General features: G+C 45.0%; 1 protein-coding gene across 1 annotated transcript in view; it reads right to left on the reverse strand.

Annotated features, from left to right (window-relative positions):
- The window catches only part of MACC1 (MET transcriptional regulator MACC1), a 92699-nt gene that overhangs the window by 32322 nt on the left and 39080 nt on the right, over positions 1-21297 (reverse strand). The gene's annotated exons all lie outside the window — the stretch shown is intronic.

Genomic DNA, 21297 nt, shown 5'->3' on the forward strand with positions numbered 1-21297 from the left:
GATCATTGTCAGCTGTGTTATTTCTCATGGGGCTCATTTAACAGTCACCTAAAACATGACCCATCTTCTCTCAGTTATCCTTGACAGTTTGTCATTGTAAGATGATTCACCCTACCCTAAAACTTGCTGATTAAATCGCTGTCTGTAGAATGTGTAATATGATCCAGTATAGGTAACAAATAGCAATGAGCTAGTAACGATGAACTAGGAATAGGAAATACACACATGGTCAAAATTATTGGTACCCCTCGTTTAATGAAAGAAAAACCCACAATGGTCACAGAAATAACTTCAAATCTGACAAAAGAAATAATAAATAAAAAAAATCTATGAAAATGAACAAATGAAAGTCAGGCATTGCTGCTTTTCTGCTTCCACATAATTTTCAAATAAATAAAACTCATGAAACAGGCCTGGACAGAAATGATGATTCCCTCCTTAACTTAATATTTTGCTGCATAACGTTTTGAGGTGATTGCACTGCAATCAAACGATTCCTGTAACTGTCAATGAGACTTATGCATCCCTCGAAAAGTAGTTTGGCCACTCCTCAAGAGCAAACTGCTCCAGTTGTCTCGTGTTTGAAGGTTGCCTTTTCCAGACGACATGTTTTAGCTCTTTCCAAAGATGCTCAATAGGATTTAGGTCAGGGCTCATAGAAGGCCACTTCAGAATAGTCCAATGTTTTCCTCTTAGCCATTCTTTGGTGTTTTTAGCTGTGTGTTTTGGATCATTATCCTGTTGCAAGACCCATGACCTGTGACTGAGACTAAGCTTTCTGACACTGGGCAGCACATTTCTCTCTAGAATCCCTTGATAGTCTTGAGATTTTATTTTACCTTGCACAGATTCAAGACACCCTGTGCCAGATGCAGCAAAGCAGCCCCAGAACATAACAGAGCCTCCTCCATGTTTCACAGTAGGGACAGTGTTTATTTCTTGATATGCTTAATTTTTTTGTCTGTGAATATAAAAGCTGATGTGCCTTGCCAAAAAGATCCATTTTTGTCTCATCTTTCCACTGGACATTCTCCCAGAAGCTTTGTGGCTTGTCAATATGTAGTTTGACAAATTCCAGTCTGGCTGTTTTACGATTTTTTTTCTTCAACAATGGTGTCCTCCTTGGTTGTCTTCCATGAAGTCCACTTTGGCTCAAACAACAATGGATGGTGCAATCTGATACTGATGTTCCTTGAGCTTCAAGTTCACCTTTAATCTCTTTAGAAGTATTTCTGGGCTCTTTTATTACTATTCGTATTATCTCTCTCTTTGATTTGTCATCAATTTTCCTCCTTTGGCCACGTCCAGGGAAGATGGCTACAGTCCCATGGATCTTAAATTTTTGAATCATATGTGCAACTGTAGTCACAGGAAGATCAAGCTGCTTGGAGATGGTCTTATACCTTTACCGTTAACATGCTTGTCTATAATTTTATTTCTAATCTCCTGAGACAACTCTTTACTTCACTGCCTCTGGTCCATGTTGAGTGTGGTACACACCATGTCACCAAACAGCACAGTGAGTATCTGTAGCCCTATATACAGGCCCACTGACTGATTACAAGATTGTAGACACCTATAATGCTGATTAATGGACACAACTTGATTTAGCATGTCCCTTTTGTCACATTTTCAGGGGTACCATAATTTCTGTCCAGGCCTGTTTCATGAGTTTTATTTTTTTTAAAAAATCTGTGGAAGCATTGTTGAAAAGCAATGTCTGACTTTCATTTGTTTATTTTCATAGATTTTTTTTAGTTTTATTGCTTTGTTTACAATCAATTAAAAGTCAAGGTGAACAATATGCAAGAAGCAGAACAAGTTCAAACAATGATTTGTGTAAATAATCAAGCAGCGGACTTCACTCAATTTTTAGAACTCATCCAGTGAACCCTGAAAGGAAAACAAAGCAACAACCTGAAAAAGGCAACTCCACACAGAAACCAACCAATGCTATAACATTAAAACATTGTCTACATAATAAAAGGAAAAAGCACAAATAAGGTCCTACCCTGGCAAGGTGAACCCTCGAGATAAAGGTTATGCTCACCTGGAAGGGTTGCGTCAGGCACAACCACCGGTAAAAACTCAGAAACACAGCTGCTGCAGCCCCAGTACTGACATTACTTAAATATATGAGTTGGTGTGTAAAGAAGGTGAATGCAGGATCTTCGATATGTGACTTTAATCAACGCGTTTCGGAGTTTACTCCTTCATCAGGATAATCACATCTACATATAGCACTACACGGGGAGTATACAGCGGGAAAGATTTTGAAAAAAGGTACAATGTCATCATCAGCCATTTGATCTATGCGGTATTACAAAAGAAAATAAAAATACATGCATATAGTGATAAGCAAGTTCGGTGACAATATGATTCACAAGGAGGAAAGCATTTACAAGTGAAATTCTGAAAGAACAATAAAACAAAAAATAAACATAAAAATATATGAATTTTAACTGTTGCGTCTGTGTCTTGATTATATCAGTGTTGCAGAAGCCAAGTGAGAGCAGCCTCGAATCGAGGAACCGCCATGAAGAAGATTTCCCAAGAAAAGAGAAACCACATCACCTAGTTCATCAAAAGTTGTCTCCCGGTCAAGGAAATTGCCAAACGGTATCATGTGAGCTCCATGATTGTTTGAAGTATACGTAATGAAGTCCATCCATCCATTCAAAACCCAAGAGGTGGACTTCCAAGCAAAATATTGGAGTCAACAAGTCAGCTCATCACAAGTTCTGGCGCGACAAATACAGCAGTGGAGATTGCTTGTATGCTTCCTTATACCGAGATCACAAATGTCCATGCAAGCAAGGTGCAATGCACAATACACAAGTCTGGAATTGTTGCCCAAAAAAAAGGAGAAGTCTCGACATCAATATCATCATAAGAAGTGTAAGCTTGAGTTTGCAAAAAAGTTTGAAAAATGCACAGCAGAAAATTGGAAACAGGGGCTTTGGAGATATGAGACAACAGTCAATAGACTATGTTGTGATTGGTGCAAATAAGTATGGAAGTAAAAAAAGAAAAAGGGGCTAATGGATGAAGAAATTGAAGGATCTGTCAAGTTCGGTGGAGAAAGCCTAATGATATGGGGTAGTTTCACAGCCAAAGGTTTTGGATACTTGACCAGGATCGATGGTGGTCTTAATTTTGAGCTATATGTGAGTATCCTACATGATGAGTTACTTTGAAAACTCGAGTACTGTAGGTATGACAAAGATGACAGTGTTCCAGCAGGACAATCACTCGCAGCATATGTCAAGATTGGTGAAGAAATGAAGTAGAGGTGCTGGATTGGCCTCCACAGTCTCCAGACCTCAACCCAATTGAACAATTGTGGGTAGAGTTGAAGATAAAGCTGTATATGTACTCAAGTGACCATTATGCACCAACATTCGGAAAGTGTAGCAGAAACCTGGGATCAGATTTTGGTGGAGACTTGCTTTAATCTAATCACAAGCATGCCCAGAAGGATTCAGGTAGTGTTGAAAACCAATAGTGGATTTACAAAATAATAACAAAGTAATTAAAATTAAAATTTAGATTTTTAGGAGCAAAACAGTAACAATGCAATGAACCTGCATAACTAATTATGTGCTAAATAGTTGCCAAATATCCAAGATGAATGTCTGTAAAATAAAGGCAGTCTCACACTCACAGCTGTAGTGGATGATGAGATATGAAATCTGAAAGTCAAAAGTTCAAAACATTGTTACCCTTTTGCTTGTTAGTGTAACTTACTTTTTGACCTGTGTTTTCTACATGCTTTCATTCTCCAGCTATGAGGGCTTTTATCTTGCATATAGTGTACAGCTTTTTGCCAAGGAGATTGGCCACTAAAACCACTGAAAACTAGTTACATTCCAGGCTGAGGAATTAACTCCTGATATACCAGATGGCTCTTTCCATTACATTGATTTCTATGCAACAGGTTCACTTCACCTTCCCTCTGATCTCCTGACCAGCTGCTGCTATTAGTTCTTAAAAAACACCAGCCCACAGCTTCAGCATTATTCAGAGAAGTTCTTCTTATCACTTTTTCAAGACCTTGTTATCTCTACATGCTAATATATTGATAACAGTATAAATTTCAGAATAATCACTGCCAGACTGTGAATGTGTCATTAGCATAAACTCATCAGTAGGGTGAAGTTACTGAACCAAAACTATCAATAAGAATAGCCCACAGCCCAGAAACAAGAAGTGAAAGAGATTGGAGAGCTGTGTGGTGCTCAAAACACAACTAGAGTATAACCCTTTAATTAAGAACTAAATATGCTTTAACTATCTATTCATCATAATTCTCAGGAATGAGGTTACATGATTATGTGGTGTAAAATATAAAACTGTTGTGTCACAAGACAAACTATCCACATGCCTATTAGCATTGCACCCCCAACAGTTTTTTGTCAGACTCCATTCACTTGAATAGCCAGCAGTGGTGTAACTAGAGTTCAATGGGCCCCGATGCAAAATTTGGACCTGCCCCTCCCCCATCCTGCATGTTAGGCAGATGTATGGGCCCTTTAGGGTTCTAAATTCTACAGTTGAAACCAGAAGTTTACATACACTATCTAAAAAGACACATATGCATGTTAATGCTGTATCCACTATAGCATTGAGTGTGAGACTACCTTCATTTTATGGACAATCATCTTGGCTATCTCAAATATAAATTTTGACTTGCACTTATTTATCTTATGATTTGTTATGCAGATTCTTGTCATGTCACTGCATTGTTACTGTTTTGCTGTTTTGTTAGTATTTTGGAAATCCACTTTTGGCTGAATCCTTCGGGATTGGAGGTCTCTTTAAAGCCAGCTTTACACCTTACAATTAGGTATGCGATCTCGTATACGATGTGACACGCCCAGGTCGCATATGCGATCTAATGAGATTGCACGTAGGTCGTTCATTTGTTGTCACACGTGCGTTAGTAGTCTATGTTAAATTGATCAATTTTGTGTGCGATCCTTTAGATCATGTGTTCTGTGACGTATGCATTGGGCACCTTTTTTTTTTTTTTTATTTATTGACTTGCCAAGCGTGTGTAATGTAGGGATGCGTTTTTACTATGTCATCTGCCATTCAGCTCTGCTACATGGCCGCTGACAGCAGCCACAGACAGCCATGTAGCAGCGGTGAATGGTAGTTGACAGCAGACACAGACAGAGCCGCACTGTCAGAATGAACTCGGGTGAACGTCACCCGACTTCATTGTCATGCTGCGGCTCTGTCTGTGTCGCGTCCTGATTAGCGGTCACCTGTGAAGGACTGACCGGTGACCGCTAATCTCCTGAGTAAGTGAATTGAGCAGCCCTCTCTCATATACTCACCGATCCCCGATCCCCGGCGCTGCACGGCGTTCACACTGCTCCGGCGGCTTTTACTGTTTTGAAAAAGCCGGCCGCCCATTAAACAATCTCGTATTCCCTGCTTACCCCGCCCACCGGCGCCTATGATTGGTTACAGTGAGACACGCCCCCCACGCTGAGTGACAGGTGTCACACTGCACCCAATCACAGCAGCCGGTGGGCGTGTCTATACTGTGTAGTGAAATAAATAAATAAATAATTAAAAAAAACGGCGTGTGGTCCCCCCAATTTTAAAACCAGCCAGATAAAGCCATACGGCTGAAGGCTGGTATTCTCAGGATGGGGAGCTCCACGTTATGGGGAGCCCCCCAGCCTAACAATATCAGCCAACAGCCGCCCAGAATTGCCGCATGCATTATATGCGACAGTTCTGGGACTGTGTTTGTGTTTTTTTTTCTAATAAAGGATTTTTTCGGGTGTGTGTGTTTATTTACTGTAATTTACAGATTAATCATGGAAGGTGTCTCATAGACGCCTGACATGATTAATCTAGGACTTATTGGCAGCTATGGGCTGCCAATAACTCCTTATTACCCCGATTTGCCAACGCACCAGGGCAAATCGGGAAGAGCCGGGTACAGTCCCAGAACTGTCGCATCTAATGCATGCGGCAATTCTGGGCGGCTGTTGGCTGATATTGTTAGGCTGGGGGGCTCCCCATAACGTGGAGCTCCCCATCCTGAGAATACCAGCCTTCAGCCGTATGGCTTTATCTGGCTGGTTTTAAAATTAGGGGGGACCGCACGCCGTTTTTTTTAATTATTTAATTATTTATTTCACTACACAGTATAGACACGCCCACCGGCTGCTGTGATTGGGTGCAGTGTGACACCTGTCACTCAGCGTGGGGGGCGTGTCTCACTGTAACCAATCATAGGCGCCGGTGGGCGGGGTAAGCAGGGAATACGAGATTGTTTAATGGGCAGCCGGCTTTTTCAAAACAGTAAAAGCCGCCAGAGCAGTGTGAATGCCGTGCAGAGCCGGGGATCGGTGAGTATATGAGAGAGGGGGTAAGAGGGATAGACTGACAGATAGACAGATAGACAGAGAGAGAGGGACAGAGATAGTGACGGACTGACAGAGATTAGTGAATGACAGACATTGTGAGGCGCTTCAGAACGCAGCTTTTCAGCTGCGCTCTGAAGCAGACCTTTTTTAAGCTGCGGTGCAGAGCGCACACCTGCGCACATAGCCTCAGACATCACAATCGTATGAGGGATGTCACACGTTACAATTCACTAGTTTCGTACTACCAAACGTCCAATGTATGAGGAATAAACGACGTGTATGCGATCACCGTATTTTCGTTCAATCTTGATCGCATGTAGATTTCACACGCAAATACGTCACGAACGATGCCGGATGTGCGTCACTTACAACTTGACCCCGACGACGGATTGAAAGATCTATTGAAGTGTGTAAAGCAGGCTTTACACGTTCCCAATGTTGGTGCATACTGGTCAACTTACTTGGGTATAGGTACAGGTTTTTCTTGAACTCTACCCACAAGTTTTTAGTTAGGTTGAGGTCTGGGGAGTGTGGGGGCCAGTCCAGCACCTATACTTCATTGTCATTGGACCATTTCTTCGCCAATCTTAACATATTATGCTTCGGATCATTGTCCTCCTGGAACACTATGTTGTCCTTTTTATGCCCATAGTACTCAAGTATATGAAGTAACTCATCTTGTAGGATACTCACATATATCTTAGTGTGGCGCCCTGGCCTAGCCAGGTCGTCACAGATAACACACAAACACCCCACCCCCACTAGACAGGGACAACAGCCAAACAAAAATCCTTGTTGCCTCCCTCCAATGTCTGATGTCCACACCAGGTGGGCAGGAGCTAAGCGGTTTGCCCCACCCACCGAGGAGTTCACAGGCCTGGAAGCGGGAAAATTGACAGTTGAGTCCAGGAGGTTGAAGTGAGAGGAACAAACGCTTCGGTGTCTGGGTTTGTGGCCCAGGCACTGACAGCAAGGTTGGCAGACTGTGGTGGCCGTCTGCAGGAGTGGTGGAGCAATGCGTAACCGTAGAACAGGGGTCAGGCGACGGCCCGCCGGTACCAACCGGGGAGCGAAGTGAAGCCAGCACACACAGGCAGGGCCATCAGACCCCAACCAGGCTTGGAGCCGCCGACAATAGTCAGATCCGAATGTGACTGGAACCCCAGGGGTTTCACAACAGCAAAAGTCACGATTGAAGGCAACCGCCCACACCGTGAGGGTATACAGCTACCGCCTAAGGCTAGAGACCCAAGGGCCAGCGCCTGCGGGCAAACTGGCTCCTCCGGGACCCATACACCGGGGAGCGGACTACCGTTGGGAATCCATAGTAGTCAAAAAAACATCAAGGTGCAGGGAAAGACAGCCGCCATCACCTGTCCGGGGAGAGACACTGCAGCCGGCTGCGGGACCTGTCCATCCAGCCGTTTGGTTTACCGAGGACTTTGTACCTTTCTTGCTGAGTGAGTACACCCGTGCCATCCGGCACCGCGCCGCGCTACCCCTGCACCTCACCGACCCTGCCTCCCCGTCGCATCATCGGGCCCCGGGACCACCGACCCCTACCCACGGAGGGGGAAAACAACATCCCAGCTGCTCCCTACCATTGCTCCCGGGATCCCCGTCACCAGCAGCGGTGGTGCCCATCTTCACCACGATCCGTGGGTGGCGTCACGGACTAAATCCCCCAAACCAACCACCCCTTTCACTCACGGGCAAGGAGCGCCGCTCGAGTCCCCGGATCCGGCCCTCCGCTCGAGCCACCGAGCAGCCATCGCAGCAGCGCCGGACCTGAGCGCTAGCGAGAGCGCAGCAGCGACGGCGTTCTCACCGCCCGGGACATTAGCATTCAGACCACCATCGATCCTGGTCAAGTATCCAACGCCTTTGACTTTGAAACAACCCCCATATCATCAGGCATCTTCCACTGAATTTGACAGTTACTTCAATTTCTCAATCCGTCAGACCCTTTTTCCCTTGTCTCTTCAAGACCCATTTGCACCCATCAGCACTAAGGGGTACTTTACACACTGCGACATTGCTAGCATCGGCTAGCGATGCCGAGCGCGATAGTACCCGCCCCCGTCGCACATGCGATATGTGGTGATTGCTGCCGTAGCGAACATTATCGCTACAGCAGCGTCACACGCACATACCTGCTCGGCGACGTCGCTGTGACTGCCGAACTATCCCTCCTTCAAGGGGGAGGTGCGTTCGGCGTCAAAGCGACGTCACCGCAACGCCACTAATCGGCCGGCCAATAGAAGCGGAGGGGTGGAGATGAGCTGGACATAACATCCCGCCTACCTTCTCCCTTCCGCATTGCCATCGGGATGCAGGTAAGGAGATGTTTGTCGCTCCTGCGGGTTTACACACAGCGATGTGTGCTGCCGCAGGAGCGACAAACAACATTGTACCTGCGGTCGACCCAACATTATGAAAATGAATGATGCAGATCACCAATTTTCGACGCTTTTGCGATAGTTTAATCGGTGCATCTAGGATTTACACATTGCGATGTCGTTACCGGCGCCGGATGTGCGTCACTAACGACGTATTTCGGAAGCGATGTCGCAACGTGTAAAATCCCCCTTAGTCTATTGACGTTTGTCACACCACACCAACTCACCCGTTTTCAATTTTCTACTGTACAATTTTCATATTTTTTTGCAAATTCGAGTTGATGCTTCTTATGATGATATCAAAGTTGAGAATTCTTTACCTCTTTCGGACTAGTGCAATGTGCATTGCACAGTGATTGCATGGACATTTGTGATCTCAGTTTTGCAATGCATATGAGTCACTTCCACTGCCATGTTTGTCACGCTAGATTGAAAAACCTTGAGATGAGCTAATTCTTGACTGCGATATTTTGTCTGGACGTCTACCTCTTGGCTTTTTAATGAATGGATGAACTTAATTTCTTATTTTTCCAACTATCATAGCACTCACATGATTCAGTTTGGCAATTTTCTTGGCCTAGAGACCATTATCGATGAGCTGGATGATGCTGTTTACCTTTTCTTGGAAAATTTTCTTCATGACTGCTCCGTGATTCAAACCAGTGACTTTCACTTGAAAATCAATCTAATAACACACTGATCTACTAGGGAATGTGAGAACAGGTTGTAATTTGTAATATATAGAAAGCAAAACAGTAAAAATAGAGTGACATGACAAGTATCTACATAACTAATCATATGCTAAAAATAGTTACAAGCCAAATTTATGCATGAGATAGGCAAGATGATGGTCTATAAAATGAAGGTAGTCTAACACTCAAAGCTGTAGTGGATGGTGAGATATTGAGCCTGAAAGTCAAAAGTTAAAAACATTTTTACCCTTTTTCTTGCCCCTGTATGTCCTCCATACTTTGAATACATGTTCCCAATCCTGGTATATATGCCCCCTATGCTAGTGTATATGTCCCCCATTCTGGTATATATGTTCCTATGCTGGTATATATGTCCTCATCCTTGTCCCATCTTTGTATATATGTCACCATTTTGATATATAGGTCCCCATCCTGGTATATATGTTCCTCAGCCTGGCCCCACACTGGTATTTATGTTCCCATCCTGGGTGCTTCATAGTATATATGTGTCCCCTTCCTGGTATATATGTCCCCATCCTGGTGAATATATCCTTTTCCTGTTATATTGGTTCCAATCCTGGCCCCCTGCTGGTATATGTCTTCATTCTTGTGAATATGTCCCCTTTCTGGTATATATGGTCCTCATCCTGGCTCCTCCTGGTATACATTTCCTCATCCTGGTGAATATGTATCCTTCCTGGTATATACGTCCCCATTCTGGCCCCCTCTTAGTGAATGTCTACTTCCAGGTATATATCTATATACTCCACAATAGTTTTAAAAATGAAACTTGAGCTTTGATTGGTTGATTTTAGATAATTATTCGGTCAGTGAATGAATATGAGACCCTTATTTTTTATTACACTGTTATACTTACCAGTGAATGTAGAATATGTAATTGTGTCCCTTACTGCATTTTTTTATAGCATATATCTTAGGATATTTATTCTGTCTATGCGCAGTTTTGGGCCAAGTTCACAACTGCGGGTTTTATAGCTGACCATATTCATTTATATGCAGTGCAATGCAAGGCACTATAGCACAGAGCTGTGAAGACACTGTATGGTCTCATATAGGGGCCGCACACACGTCGGGTATACGCATGACCCAAAACAACTATGGCATATCTATGGATTGCTTAACCCAAGAATATCCCATTTATTCAATTTTGAACCAGATGATAACTATACAAATTCACCAACAACTTCCAGGTTGCTAATTATTAGTTTGTACTACACGGACACCAAACACAATATTTGAGAGGTCACATGGAGTCACTGCTAAGTGCAGACTTGCAGGCTCAAAAGCACACACCCTGCAGCTGTCACGGTACACGACAAGATGTAGAAAATCATGAAATTCCAGTTGTAGAAAACAGTCTTGGTGTCTTTCTATTATCACCTCCCCTTTGTGTCTCCATTATATATGTGTGAATATTTTAATTGTCTATATCAATGGTCTTCACCAACAAAATATCAGTTGTTAAAATAGTTGTTTTTTAACTTTTGCCACAAATTTAAATGAACTCACAGCTCTCTCGTCTACATGGCTCTACATAGCGTATACAAGAGCCTGAAGTGGCCGGTCACCCTTAGACTGTATGTAATTCTCCATCTCATTCACACATTAGCCTGTAAAGAGGGAGATAAGGAATTAACAGGGGAGTGCCCTATAACACAGGTGGTTTGAAATGGCCAATGAGTAGCTAGTCTAATTGACACAGGGTTGGAAATGACCTCCATGTCACGCCAACTTTATCGTCCCAATGGGAGAATACCATAGATTGGTGGCTTCATGGCTTCATTTGACAGCAGAAAACCATTAACCTAATTACGTGACGGTATTTACCAAGATAGACATGGAACTTATTGGTTATCAAATACCCTCAAAAGTAGAGGTGGTCAAATATTGTACATACTCCATGAACTGGAAGGACTTAAAGAACTTAAAGGCTTAAGAAACTGGACAAGCAAATATTGACGTCCCAAATCTTTGGTAACATTCAGTGGTTCAATTTATGGAACTGATAATGTTTCATCAACCACAATGAAACAAGAGCAGACATCTTTATCTGTTATATGCCCACTAAAAAGATTCTTTCACCAGGTTTTTGCCATATAATGAGAGCAGAATGATGTAGTGGTAAGGAGCTTAATTCCGAAGATGTATCACTTACTGGACTGCTTGGTATAGTTATGATCCTGTTTTCAGCTGCCAATCAGTGGTGAAGGTGGAGATAAATAAATTAGAAGGACTGGCCTCCATTTGTCAGGCAGTGATAATCTCCTGCTGATAAAACACAGATTGTATAGCAACTACAGCACACAGCCTATTAAGCACTAAATACCTAGAATCCAGATATCTTGCCATGTGTTAGGGTACCTTCACACTTAGCGATGCAGCAGCAATCCGACCAGCGATCTGACCTGGTCAGGATCGCTGCTGCATCGCTACATGGTCGCTGGTGAGCTGTCAAACAGCGACCAGTGAACAGCCCCCAGCCAGCAGCAACGTGCAAGCGACGCTGCGCTTGCACGGAGCCGCCGTCTGGAAGCTGCGGAGACTGGTAACTAAGGTAAACATCGGGTATGGTTACCCAATGTTTACATTAGTTACCAGCGCACACCGCTTAGCTGTGTGTGCAGGGAGCAGTGAGCCGCGCACACTGAGCGCTGGCTCCTTGCTCTCCTAGCTACAGTACACATCGGGTTAATTAACCCGATGTGTACAGCAGCTACATGTGCAGAGAGCCGGAGCCGGCAGCACAGGCAGCGTGAGAGCGGCGGAGGCTGGTAACTAAGGTAAATATCGGGTAACCACCTTGGTTACCCGATGTTTATCTTGGTTACAGCTTACCGCAGCTCTCACGCTGCCTGTGCTGCCGGCTCCTGCTCCCTGCTCGCTTCATTTGTCGCTCTCTCGCTGTCACACACAGCGATCTGTGTGTCACAGTGGGAGAGCGCCTTTGAAGAAAACGAACCAGGGCTGTGTGTAACGAGCAGCGATCTCGCAGCAGGGGCCAGATCGCTGCTCAGTGTCACACACAGCGAGATCGCTAATGAGGTCACTGCTGCGTCACAAAAAGCGTGACTCGGCAGCGAGCTCGCTGTGTGTGAAGCACCCCTTATACTGCTCTCTGATTAAATAGCAAAAACCTGCTGACATATCCTTTCAGAGAATCTGTGAGATTGTGGAGGTAACACCAGCAGCGTCATTTCCCGTCCACCAGGAAGGTCTCTGCGCAGGCTGGATAAAAGACTCCTCTGTGTGGTCAGGTACGGGACATTGTGTGGACCAGAACCCGCAGAGTGCAGATGTGTGGTGAACTGCTCTCGGCTCGTTAATCGAGAGTACTGGATCTGATAGAGACTGTCTGCTGAGTATGTGAAAAATGTTAGCGTCATATCGGGAACTGAGAACTGAATTCCAGAAGACATCCTTGGTTGTTGGCAGTGCAAAACACCTAGCTGAATTTGTTCCTGTGGTGACCATTTCCGAATGGTTATTGGCCAGTAAAGATACAAATACTCCATTTGAATCTACCTAAGATACAGATATGTACAGTTTGGATCTACCAATATTCCCTTTGGCCCAATATTCCTGTACTGGACAAGTGGAACCGTAAGAGATGAGAGAACCCAAGGTTCAGTGTTCGTGCCAAAAGCAGACATTACAAAAATAATAGAGTTTGGAGTTTGTGTGCTTTGTATATGCAAACCCCTTGCATGAGTATCGCTGTGCTCCATGTACGCTTAGTGCTCAGCCCAGTGCGATCCGCTTGCAGTGTTTGAACAGTTCACATTGGGGGTAACAACAGTATGATCGGATGTAGTGTGCACCAAACAAACCAAAAAAAAAATAAAAAAAATGGAAAACCCTGCCCTCCTGAACTGTTCTGTTTATTGCTGGCTGAATGTGGTGGAGACCCGAACTGCCCAATTAGTGACTTCCATTGGGGTTCAAGTCAACTCTGGTACCCAAACCAAACTTTATTTAAAGCCCGGCTGAACCTACAGAACTAAACTTCTATGAGTTTGCTTATCTCTATCTGTTAAGTCTTCAGCTCAGGTTCCTCGTGAATATTTTTGGCAGACGTGTGCACACATTCGTTATTGTTTGGCACCAAACTAGGTTAGGTTAGGTGAGCTACAGCCATTTAGAGGGGAACTGAACTTATTCACATGTAAAACTGCAGTTACTGGTAAAGTTTGGCACTGGGTAGCCTGTTGCTGTGTGTGGGGTATAGGGGAAGGGGAGATTAGCCTTATAGTTACATTTGTTAGCCTGTGTGCTGACCCAACGACAGGTCATTCTATAAACTCAGTGATCCTCACTGCGCACAGAGTAGAAATTGCACCCTTGTACTAGGCAGAGCATCTGTTAGGTAAATTTATCCAGATATCTGTGGAAACATTGGAGAGTGTCACTGGGGCAGAACATTGGTCCCGGTATTTATGGTAGGGTATATGTTATACTTTCTTTGTCATAATCTCTGCGAGTTATTTTGCGTTGCTTATTGAAATCCAATTTGATCAGAAAATCCTAGTTCCCAGACATTGTCTGGTCTCGTTCCTGATCTGCAACCAGCTGTATTCTGAAAGTAACCTCTCCGCATCACAAAACATCCAAACTGTGCCAGAGTGTACAGTATTGTGCATATTTACCAGAGGAGCATTGCAGCTATAAGTCTCCTCACAGACAGCCAGATTGGTTTGTCAGTCTGCACAAGGAGAAATGTTTTCCCCTTACACCCCATTAGAGTTTCTTATACTACCAGATCAAATGTCATACTTTGCACTGACGAGGGGCAATCACCCTGAAACACTTTCTGCAAATTGAGGTTTTGATCTGGCATAAATTCTAAATACCCCATTACACGCAGCGATATCGCTTGCGAGCATACCCACCCCTGTCGTTTGTGCGCCACGGGCAAATCGCTGCCCGTGGCGCACAATATCGTTCGGAGCCGTCACACGGACTTACCTGGCTAGTGACGTTGCTGTGGCCGGCAAACCGCCTCCTTTCTAAGGGGGCGGTTCGTGCGGCATCACAGTGGCATCACTAAGCGGCCACTTAATAGAAGCAGAGGGGCGGAGATGAGTGGGACGTAACATCCCGCCCACCTCCTTCCATCCGCATTGCCGGCGGCCGCAGGCAAGCTGTAGGTCGTCGTTCCCGCGGTGTCACACACAGCGATGTGTGCTGCCTCAGGAACGATGAACAACCTGTGACTTCAACAATCAACGATTTTTTGAAAATGAACGACGTGTCAAGGATGGACGATTTGGTGAGTATTTTCCATCGTTAACGGTCGTTCGTTGGTGTCACACGCAACGACGTCACTAACAATGCCGGATGTGCGTCACGGAATCTGTGACCGCGGCGATATATCGTTAGATATGTCACTGCGTGTGACGGGGTCTTTAGTCATATGACAAGGCTCGTTGGAGAGTCACTTTTGACTTTTAGGATTTGTACTTCGAATAGGTGGCACTAGAGCTCGTCTCCTTCCTCCCTGAAGAGACAATTAGCATATTTTCCAGAGGAGCATTGCAGCTATAGGACTCCTCACTGGCAACCAAATTGGTTTGTCAATCTCCGCAAGAAGAAAAGATTTCCCCTTAGACCCGAGTGTGTACAATAAAGATAGTTAATTTTGAAAAAGTAGAGGTACGGAAGTAGAGAACAGATATTGCGTATTCAAAAACACCTTACCCCCTCATTCAGTGAATGTATTCCCAATGTCTAAAATCTAGATGAATGAAAAAAGTGTGTCGGTAGCAGTTACCGTGCAAGGATGTGTCTTTACCCTTCCAAACCAAACAGATGTCTGGGCCGCAACCTTCCCTCCTTGTGGGGGTGGTACAGTTTAGTTCTCCTTTCCTCTTGTTTGTATTGCATATTGGGAGGAAAGAGACAACAGAATGTAGCCGAGACTTTTCCAGACATCAATAACATGTGTATTCATCAAGACAGTAGCATCCTGTGACTACCATCTTATTGGCAGGAGTATATCCAGATATAAAGGAATGGACGCCCTTGTCTTGCAGTGACGTGACCTTGAGAACTGGCATCTTTATCGGTCTCTATAGTCACTGTATGCCTTCACAATCATTCTCCTTGTGTTACTGCACAAACTATGATATGGGGGCTCATGGTCTCTTGTTTTTCTAGAATATTAGTCATTATACTACAGTAAATGTAAAAAGAAGGATATACACAAAGCATTACCCAAAATTCAAGGTGACAGGATGTGGGGAATAAGGCCTTCATTTGCGCGGTGCCTGTGAGGCTGGTATGCATTATGCAGCATGGATTTCTTAAAGACAAACATTATGTTTGAATGTCAGTTGGGCCCGAGGCAAGTGACGTTCATCAAAGAATTTAGTAAAGTAGAATGACTCTTTCCATCTCAACTGCATAATTCATGAGCATTACTTAGAAGTTTACCGAGTCCTCAGAGATACGTACAGTTTAGGACTCCTTATAAATGGGCCATAAAAAAAGTACATGATCTGCCACACGTCAAATTTCTAGCAATGCTGCTCTAACAAGATGTTTCTTCATATAAAATAAGCACATAAGGATTATTACAGAGAACCAGTCACGTGGAAAAATGCTATTAACCTGCAGATATGGGGTTAATCTGCTGGATTATAGCCTTCTGCACCTGCCTGGCATCTGATCACTAAAGCCTGCGGCCGGGAGGAAATTAACTTTATTCCTCCAGACAGCGCTCGTTTCAGCCATGGAGGTGGGATTCAGTCATGGATCCACATCCCCCGCACTGACTGACAGCCGCTCTGCATTAGAACCAGCTGTCAGTCAGTGCAGAGTATGTGGTTACAGTCACTCTCCATACACAGAGCGGTGACTGAACCTGCACTGGGGCCGCCTCCGTGACTGAAACCTGAGCACTACCAGAAGGATTAAGGTTCTATTTCACCTGGCAGAGTGGTTTTATGTACAAAAGCCGGGTAGGTTCAGCATGCTATTAACTTGCGGATAAAAGGGGATAACTACTAAGACAACTCCTTTTAATTCCATGTTTCCCCCCCAGGTAAAATAATAAAACCTATACTCACCTCCCATGCCAGCGCCGTTCCAGCAGAGACGCGGTTTCAGCGGCAGGGTTCACGTGCGGTTGTGATTTCACACTTGCCCAGTGTCCAATCAGCTCCATTTTCTCCCCGACTTTGGACCAAACGAGTTAATCAGCAGAAAGGGAGCGCTGTGGATATGCTTAATTCCTGTTGATTGCTACTGTGTCCTAAGGAGCAGATGGAGATGCTGGCACTTATTGGACACGAGGCTCGCATTACATCACAACCCCACATGAGCCTCAGCACTACGACCCGCAGCACCGCTGGAACGGCGCTGACATGGGAGGTAAGTATAGGCTTTATTATTTTACCTGGGGAAACGTGGAATCAGAAAGGGTTGTTCCAGTAGTGGACAACACATGTAACCCCATATTCCAGGTAATAGCATTTTTCCAGTGACAAGTTCCCTTTAATCTTCGACATAAACTGCACGATGCCCATGTCAGCTCCTGCGTCTATGGTAAGTACGTATATACACAACTCGTTAGTTTTTATTCTTACTGAATGAACTTTGCACCTCTTCATATAGAGTGGATACTATTATTATTTCTATTGCATTAGTAAATACATTGCTGAAGTCATTTCATATTGAATAAAAAAAAGTGATGTAATCAATAGCGCCCATTTCTGATGGTGATGTAATGTGTAGCCTTGTGTGCAGGGCACCTCACAAACCCAACTAAGCAGCTGCTATTGTTCTAAAGAGTAACCATCATTTACCTAATTATTTCATAAATCAATAGAACACATGACTATAAGAAATTTTGCAATGTTTCTTATCAGAGAAATCTGCTTCTTTCTCAACTTGGACTGGTCATTCTCAAAATTCTCAATTCCTGATTAATTTAGTGAAGACTTTTCCCATTACTGAGAAAAGAGATGAGAGCTGCTACTGATAAGAAAAAAGTAGATAGGGGGGTGGGTAAAATAGCTCCGCCTATAACTCCTCCCCCCACCTAGCCCCTCCCCTCCACATAGAATCTTTCCTAAATACAGATTTTACCATTGAATTGCTAACTTTGAGAATGATCCGTCCTAGAAAAGAAGCAGATTTCTCTGACTTCTTACAAGACATGTCAATTGTTTTTGCCATTTGGGTTTTGCCCTGCAAAGCTGAGTTTTTGACCAAAGTTCTGCAACAAAAAGGCTGCAGTTTGAACTGCAAAGTGCGGACAAGAAACCCAAATTCCCATAGACTTTGCTTGATAAGCAGAACACAACCATTTTGGCATTAAACCCTGCAGTTGAAAAAGCAGCAAAAAAGCAGGTAAAAAGCAGGTAAAAAGCAATGTGCGGACATAGCCTTAGAGGCATAGAATGGTTTTTGAACTTGAAAAAGATGCCGGCTTGTCATTGAAACACATTAGTTTACCTGTTGCCACATTGACAGCAGCAGTGCAGCCTAATTTTAGGCTATGTGCACACATTAAGTATTTGGTGCAGAAATTTGTGCATCTCTTGGCAGGAAAACTGCAGATTCAAAAAGCGGGTATTTGTTGCATTTTTGTTGCATTTTTGATATGTTTTTCAACCATTTTTGCTGCATATTTTTCACACTCATTTGTATACTAGAAATCTGCATTAAAAACACTAAAAGAATTGACATGCTGTAGACTGAAATCTGCACCACCTCTGCAGGGAGAAAATAAGCAACATGTGCAGGAGACTTCAGGATTCTCATTCACTTTTCTGACATCAGGAAATTGTGACAAGTCTGAGCAGAAAAAAAGTGACAAATCTACGAGGTGTGCACAGGCCTTTAAAGTGTATGTTTTTTCGTATTGCTGAAATTTTTCAGGGGAATCTTCTCTAGCCACGAGGCAGCAGCGACTGTGTCTTTATGGTGGTTACCCCGAAAACGCCTAGATGAGCAACACCATTTTTTTTCGTCTCTAATAGGTTTACCCTATCATGTGCACTTTTCCTTTTACAGTATCTCCTGATAATGATAAACTAAGCATTTTCTTGCCTTTCCTGAGTCCAACACTGCCTCCCTGCTGCTGCTTCAGTCTTTTTTGATTGGCTGCAGCCGTGACATAGTGTCTATAGTGCTGCAGTCAATCATTGGGCTTACTGACATACTGTTTATGTAGGCAGCACCAGTCGTTGAGCCCAGTGATTACCTGCAGCACTGTAGCATACCTCCCAACCGTCCCGGATACAGCGGGACAGTCCCTCTTCTGAGCCTTTGATCCCGGGTCCCGCCCGTGAGGCTGTTTATCCCGGCTCCACCCACCCACTGTAGCCCCGCCTCGCTGTTTCTCCCTTCTATTCATTACAGAGCCGACCGCGCACCTACTCCTGTGACTGCTGCTGAGGTATGAATCACCCCCTGCAGCAGAGCGACCCCCCTGCAGCAGAGCCGCCCCCCCCGCACCAGAGCCGACCCCCCCTCCCCCAGAGCCGACCCCCCCAGTCCTGGAGCCTGCGTTTCTCTGCAGCTGTTCTCTGACTCCCCGTGTGCGGCTTCTCACTGCTGCAGATACACGGGGAATCAGGAAGCTGAGGAGACCGTGCAATCAGCACTTCTCTCTCCTGCAGATAGCACTGGCCAGTAATAACCTATGCAGAGTGGCATCTGCAGGCTTCTATTAGCTTACCGATCAGTGGTCTCCTGCCTGTGGAGCAGAGCTGCTGGGTCCTAGCTTCCCAACAGCTTCAGCTCTGCTTTATCCTGGCTCCTCTACCAGTTAAAGGGAACCTGTCAGCAGAAATTTCACAATAAAAGTAAAAGCTTCCCCTCTGCAGCTCCTGGGCTGCATTCTGGAAAGGTTCCTGTTGTTATTGTGCCCCCTTTGAGACCTACAAAAATACTTTATGAAGTCTTACCTTTTTGTATGCAAATGTGTTTTTATGGTCACGGGGGCGGGCTGTCTGGCGTCCGTTATTCCCCCTCCTGCCGCTTTACGCAGTCCCCCATTGCTCATTTACATACACAAGGACACCTTCCTCATGTAACTGTCCTCCCGAAGTTTTGCGCATGTGAACGCTTTTTCAGGTGATTGCGCAGGCACGAGATTATGGGCGGCGCTGTGATTGTCATCAGCAGCGTTAACCAAGTACCCGCCCATAATCTCGTGCCCGCACTTTTCCCTCTGACTCCACCGTTATGCGCAAGTGCTGGCCATATGAACCATGTTACCTATTACCGCTTGCACGAGATTATGGGCGGGTACTTGGATGACTTTGCTGATGACAATCACAGCGCCGCCCATAATCTCGCGCCCATGGTAATAGGTAACGTGGTTCATATGGCCAGTGCTTGCGCATAACGGTGGAGGCAGAGTGAGAAGCGCGGGCACGAGATTATGGGCAGGTACTTGGATGACGCTGCTGATGACAATCACAGCGCCGCCCATAATCTCGCGCCCATGGTAATAGGTAACGTGGTTCATATGGCCAGTGCTTGCGCATAACGGTGGAGGCAGAGTGAGAAGCGCGGGCACGAGATTATGGGCGGGTACTTGGATGACGCTGCTGATGACAATCACAGCGCCGCCCATAATCTCGCGCCCATGGTAATAGGTAACGTGGTTCATATGGCCAGTGCTTGCGCATAACGGTGGAGGCAGAGTGAGAAGCGCGGGCACGAGATTATGGGCGGGTACTTGGATGACGCTGCTGATGACAATCACAGCGCCGCCCATAATCTCGCGCCTGCGCAATCACCTCAAAAGCGTTCACACTTTGCACAGTGCTCACTCCCGCGAGAGTGGCACTGGGCATGCACAAAACTTCAGGAGGACAGTTACATGAGGAAGGCGTCCTCATGTATGGAAATGAGCAATGGGGGACGGCGTACAGCGGCAGGAGGGGGAATAACGGACGCCAGGCAGCCCGCCCCCGTGACCATAAAAACAGATTTGCATACAAAAAGGTAAGACTTCATAAAGTATTATTTTAGGTCTCAAAGGGGGCACAATAGCAACAGGAACCTTTCCAGAATGCAGCCCAGGAGCTGCAGAGGGGAATCTTTTATTTTTTTTGCTAAATTTCTAGTGACAGGTTCCCTTTAAAGGGAACCTATCAGGTGCAATCTGCACTCAGAGCCAGGAGCAGTTCTGGGTGTATATTGCTAATCCCTCCCTAACTGTCCCTGTATACACCAGCATAGATAAAGGCATCTATAGAAAAAGTATTTTTAAAGAGCTTATATCTTATGCTAATTAGCGCGGGGACTAGTCCCAAGGGCGTTACTTCACTTGGCTAGTCGGCTCACATAGCGTGTTAGTACTCACACAGGGGCGTAATAACATGCTAACATGCTATGCGAGCCGACTAGCCAAGTGAAGTAACGCCCTTGTGACTAGTCCCCGCGCTCATTAGCATAAGATATAAGATCTTTAAAAATATTTGTTCTTGATCTCTTTATCTATGCTAGTGTATACAGGGACGGTTAGGCAGGGATTAGCAATATGTACCCAGAACTGCTCCTGGCTCTGAGTGCAGATAGCACCTGACAGGTTCACTTTAAAGGGAACCTGTCACCAGATTTGGGGCCTATAAGCTGCGGCCACCACCAGCGGGATCTTATGTACACATTCTAACATGCTGCATACCTCCCAACCGTCCCGGATACAGCGGGACTTTCACGCTTTACGTTGTTTGTCCCGTTGCCACGGGCGGGACGGCCGGCTCCCGGGCTCCGCCCACCCACTCTCTCTCCGCCTCCCTGCTTTTCCCTCCTACCATCCTAGTAGAGGTGGCATAGAGA

Source organism: Anomaloglossus baeobatrachus, chromosome 6, assembly GCF_048569485.1.
Source record: "Anomaloglossus baeobatrachus isolate aAnoBae1 chromosome 6, aAnoBae1.hap1, whole genome shotgun sequence".
Classification (NCBI taxonomy): Eukaryota; Metazoa; Chordata; class Amphibia; order Anura; family Aromobatidae; genus Anomaloglossus; species Anomaloglossus baeobatrachus.